Source organism: Eurosta solidaginis, chromosome 4 (assembly GCF_040869045.1).
Source record: "Eurosta solidaginis isolate ZX-2024a chromosome 4, ASM4086904v1, whole genome shotgun sequence".
Lineage (NCBI taxonomy): Eukaryota > Metazoa > Arthropoda > Insecta > Diptera > Tephritidae > Eurosta > Eurosta solidaginis.
In genome coordinates this window covers 202837471-202843470 of record NC_090322.1, presented here as the reverse complement: position 1 = coordinate 202843470, position 6000 = coordinate 202837471, and positions in this window count along the sequence as shown.

The following is a 6000-nucleotide window of genomic DNA, read 5'->3' as shown; positions in this document are numbered from 1 at the left end:
ATTTCTCATTGCTAGGACTTTCCTCAACCGCGATTTTTCGCTGCTGCACTCGATGTCCTCACATAAGTTTTTCTATTACGCTCTCTCTGACCTGTGGCTTTCACGCTTCAATAGATCACCGTACTCGACCCTACAGGCTTTGCTTACCGCGACCTTTGCTAGCTCCAATATTTCTTTTACCTGCGCTCTAAGAAGACTCAACTCCTTGTTCCACCATGGCGGCTTTGTCTTTCCTCTGAATCTTCTTGAATCTTTTTAGGGGACAATCTCTGCTATACTCTCTCATAAGCGCTTTTGATAGAAAGTTATTGATTTCTTCAGTTCTTCTATAGTGGTCACTTCTTTAGATTGTCCCAGTTTCGTTTCTGAATATTCCCGGACTTTGGTCCAGTCCGTTGTTAGGATTTCAAAAGGTTCCTCCCTGGACTTCTATCTTTGCGGGGATGCTGAATAATTCGATATAACAAAAGTTACGGAAAAGTAATGGCATGTGCTCTTTAATACTGTTTACAGAATTTGATAATTCAGAATTTTAAAAGCAGAATCTTAAAAAAGTCGGTTTTCAAAAGCCAGAATTTTAAGTTCCCAATAACATAATTTCGCCACTTAACTCTTTTATTTAATATAAGTGTATTGTTCACTAAAAATATTATAAGCTCATTAAATAAGTAAGTAAGTCATCTACTAACATTCCTGTAGTTGCAAGGCATCAATGGATTCGCTTGGGAATTCCTGCACATTCGACATTTGCTCATACAAAATTTCACCTCTTTTCAAAAAGATGGGCTGCAAGTTATCTGAATGGTAGACAAGCGTCGTTTCGACTTAGGAACGAAATCTCAAAACCTAGGAGAGTTAAACAGGTGTATCCAGGGTGATGCCCTATCCCGGCTTTAGTTTAATTTCTACATATTAAAGTCGCCTTTCCCCAGCAGAAGGAGCTACTATCATTTTCTATACCGCCTACTGCACAATAATAGCAACAGGCCCTGACCATTCAATAGACCAATTAGCTTCTAAAATAATAAGCTATTTCCCCAGTCTTCCAATTTCAAATCCACGTCCGTTCTGTTTACCACGTGGAAGGAACAGACGCCGCAATTATAGGACGTTCACGTCGATGGCATTACACTTCTGACTGCCAGACACCCAAAGATATTTGGAGTAAATTCGATAACACTAGGCGCATGTCTCCGAAATTGTATCGTAAGTACAAAGACGCAACCGATTTCTTAAGTCGATTGCCGGCAGCACTTGAGAAAAAGATAAAGAACAATTTACAAAAAATTGGCCGGCCGCTCGTATGCTACGCCTCGCCCGTTTCGTCGCCTGGCGTAAAAAAAACTAACCGGAAAATTCGTCAGGCCTGCCAAAAACTGCCATGGTATGTCTTCTTATGACTCCTGAACGTCACCTACATAGTGAGACAAAAAAGCTCAAAATTAAACAGTATAACAAAATGCTGAACAGGCAGTTTTTGCTAAACAAACCAAGACACCCTAGCAAACAACTGCTTGAAATAGCTCCGGCTCCAAGAGGGATGAAGAAACATCTTCATAAGCACTATGACGAGACCCGGAACCTATCTACGCAAACGTTTGATTCAGATAAACATAAGGATGCCCTAAGACCAATGCACCACAAGGAGAAATTTGTATGGCACATTCGCCCAACCCGATTACTTCCTAGTGGTCCTCAACGAACCACTTATTTTCTTTGATGAACTTAATTAAGGTTACAGTCCTGGACATCAATGGAGAAAATGATAAATCGACTCCACTTCCTCCTCATCCTGACAGCTTCTGCAGAGTGAGCTTTTTAGTATGCGCCACCATCGGAGCATTGTTGCGATAGCGCAATGACCTGTGCTGACACCCGTAAGTACTCTCACTGCATATTTGTTAAGATTGAAAAGGAAGCTAGTTCTTTTACTATACAAAAATGACCATAAGAACCTTAAAACCTCACAGTCATCTCATTTCATACTCCTCGATTTTCTTCAGGAGATAACCAAGTGATGGTCGTAAGAAGCTGTACGCATGCAAATTCGTTCCCTTCAATATAGCTGTGCCCCGAAACCGGAAAGAGCAAAGCGCGACACCTCCGTCCGACATACAACTTTATTCCGTTGGATTCTAATGCTTTTAAGGCGGCATGGCTGTCGACAAAGATCGTTACATTGGGGTCTGGGACGGGCTATCCTGGAGCAATCTGGTTACTCTCTCTCTCTATGGGTTAGACCACCGCCCGAAAGACAATGCATCAGTCAGGCAGTCGATACGATTGTTTTACCTGCATAGGCTTTGTCTAGATTCCAGCTCCAGCTCCACTTCACTTTTCCATTTTCGAGCTATCTGTGTTGAATGCAATGCTCCTATCACTGTCTTGGCCTTCCCCCATTCTTCCCTTGAAAAAAGCTTTTGTTCTGCATCTGATAGTCAAAAGCTGCCGTGACATGTTCGGTGTCGTAGGTAAGATCAGTTGTGATTCCGTTTAATAGTTCCTTGTCATGTTTATTTATTAAATTATTAAAATTTTTATATTCTTCTTTTGCTAAAAAAATTCCTTGGTACCTGCGTATTACACAATGAAAATATTTCACTAACAAAATATTTCACGAGTTCAAATAAACCAAGAAGAATTAAACAAGGGGCACCATAGGGTGGCTTCCTATCCCCACTTCTGTTTAACTTCTACATACAGAAGCTACCTTCACCACCAGATGGAGTCACTATCGTTTCCTACGCCGATGATTGCACAATAAAGGCCACAGGCCCAGGTCCACACAATAATAAGCAAATATCAAATATTTTTCGAGAAGCAAGCGCATGTCGGTCCAAAGCGCACCTGAGTGCAGTGAGTCATAGCAGCAATTTTAGTTTTATTAATCGTTTGGTTGTGGTTATTGCTTTCAGAGCTTCTCATCTACTAACAGCAGTTGCAAAGCATCAATGATTTTCCTTGGAAGTTCCCCATGTGAACCGAATTTTTTACTCAAAAATTTAATTCGATAATGAACAACAACACATTCGCCCAAAATCGCGCTCGTGCTATGCAATGAGTCAAAGCAACAGTAATTTTGGTTTGCTTATCGTTTGTTTGCGGTTATTGTTTTCACGCCGCTTGCACCAACTGTTGTTTATATTTCGTGATTAATGTGAACTAGGTTTTCTGTGAAGTTAGCGTTTGCTAAGACAAGTAAGACCAGTATGGAAACAAAAAGGCACATGAACATTTCATGAAACCTCCAATCAATTAATTGACTTATTGAGTGAAACGTAATTTCATAAGCCACCCAATTCAATTTGCAACATTTCGCACCAAAACCGCCCGCTAGCTAGTAAAGTTACAGCACGCGCTCTGTAAAAACACCGCTAACATATGCTTACCAATAAAACAACAATTTTCTCACTCATATACAACAAATAAACATATACAAATTATATTAAATGAACACAACGTTCGGCTTACGCTTGGCACGCGTTACAAGTGCAGCGGCGATAAGCAAGCCGGTAAATTGCATGCTAATCATCGCGCGCTCAACACGAACGTTTTGTATAAAAAAAGAACAAGAAAAATTAGAGAACAAAACAAAAAAAAAAAAAAAAACAAGTAAGGAAGGCTAAGTTCGGGTGTAACCGAACATTACATACTCAGTTGAGAGCTGTGGAGACAAAGTAAGGGAAAATCACCATGTTGTAAAAAGAACCTACGGTAACCCTGGAATGTGTTTGTATGACATGTGTATCAAATGGGAGGTATTAAAGAGTATTTTAAGAGGAAGTGGGCCATAGTTCTATAGATGGACGCCATTTAGGGATATCGCCATAAAGGTGGACCAGGCCTGACTCTAGAATTTGTTTGTACGATATGGGTATCAAATGAAAGGTATTAATGAGTATTTTAAAAGGGCGTGGGCCTAAGTTCTATAGATGGACGCCTTTTCGAGATATCGGCATAAAGATGGACCAGGGGTGACTCTAGAATTTGTTTGTACGATATTAGTATCAAATGAAAGGTGTTAATGAGTATTTTAAGAGGGCGTGGGCCTTAGTTCTATATGTGGACGCCTTTTCGAGATATCGCCATAAAGGTGGACCAGGGGTGACTCTAGAATTTGTTTGTTCTATATGGGTATCAAATGAAAGGTGTTAATGTGTATTTTAAAAGGGAGTGGGCCTTAGTTCTATAGGTGGACGCCTTTTCGGAATATCGTTATAAAAGTGGACCAGGGTTGATTCTAGAATGTGTTTGTACAATATGGGTATCAAACGAAAAGTGTTAATAAGTGTTTTAAAAGGGAGTGGGCCTTAGTTGTATGGGTGGACGCCTTTTCGGGATATCGCCATAAACGTAGACCAGGGGTGACTCTAGAATGCGTTTGTACGATATGGGTATCAAATGAAAGGTGTTAATGAGTATTTTAAAAAGGAAAGGGCCTTAGTTCTATATGTGGACGCCTTTTCGAGATATCGCCATAAACGTGGACCTGTGGTGACTCTAGAATGTGTTTGTACGATACGGGTATCAACTTAAAGGTATAAATGATGGTTTTAAAAGGGAGTGGCCCTTAGTTGTATATGTGAAGGCGTTTTCGAGATATCGAACAAAATGTGGACCAGGGTGATCCAGAACATCATCTGTCGGGTACCGCTAATTTATTTATATATGTAATACCACGAACAGTATTCCTTCTAAGATTCCAAGGGCTTTTGATTTCGCCCTGCAAAACTTTTTAATTTTCTTCTACTTAATATGGTAGGTGTCACACCCATTTTACCAAGTTTTTTCTAAAGTTATATTTTGCGTCAATAGACTAATACAATTACTATGTTTCATCCCTTTTTTCGTATTTGGTATATAATTATGGCATTTTTTTCATTTTTCGTAATTTTCGATATCGAAAAAGTTCGGATTTCGGCCATTTTTTACACCAATACAAAGTGAGTTCAGATAAGTACGTGAACTGAGTTTAGTAAAGATATATCGATTTTTGCTCAAGTTATCGTGTTAGCGGCCGAGCGGAAGGACAGACGGTCGACTGTGTATAAAAACTGGGCGTGGCTTCAAACGATTTCGCCCTTTTTCACAGAAAACAGTTATCGTCCTAGAATCTAAGCCTCTACCAAATTTCACAAGGATTGGTAAATTTTTGTTCGACTTATAACATTAAAGGTATCCTAGACAAATTAAATGAAAAAGGGCGAAGCCACGCCCATTTTGAAATATTCTTTTATTTTTGTATTTTGTTGCAACATATCATTACTGGAGTTGAATGTTGACATAATTTACTTATATACTGTAAAGATATTAACTTTTCTTTTAAAATTTTAATTAAAAAAAAAATTTTTTTAAAAGTGGGCGTGGTCGTTCTCCGATTTTGCTATTTTTTATTAAGCAGACATGCAGTAATAAAAGTAACGTTCCTGCCAAATTTCATCATGATGTCTTCAACGACTGCCAAATTACAGCTTACAAAACTTCTAAATTACCTTCTTTTAAAAGTGGGCGGTGCCACGCCCATTGTGTAAAATTTTACTAGTTTTCTATTCTGCATCATAAGTTCAACTCACCTACCAAGTTTCAACGCTTAATCCGTATTTGGTAATGAATTATCGCACTTTTTCGATTATTTGAAATTTTCGATATCGAAAAAGTGTGCGTGGTTATTGACCGATATCGTTCATTTTAAATAGCGATCTGAGATGAGTGCTCAGGAACCTACATACCAAATTTCATCAAGATACCTCAAAATTTACTCAAGTTATCGTGTTAACGGACAGACGGACGGACGGACGGACGGACGGACATGGCTCAATCGAATTTTTTTTCGATACTGATGATTTTGATATATGGAAGTCTATATCTATCTCGATTCGTTTATACCTGTACAACCAACCGTTATCCAATCAAAGTTAATATACTCTGTGAGCTCTGCTCAACTGAGTACAAACATAGACGCGCTGAGAGGAGTATAAAAATTGATAATCATACAAAACA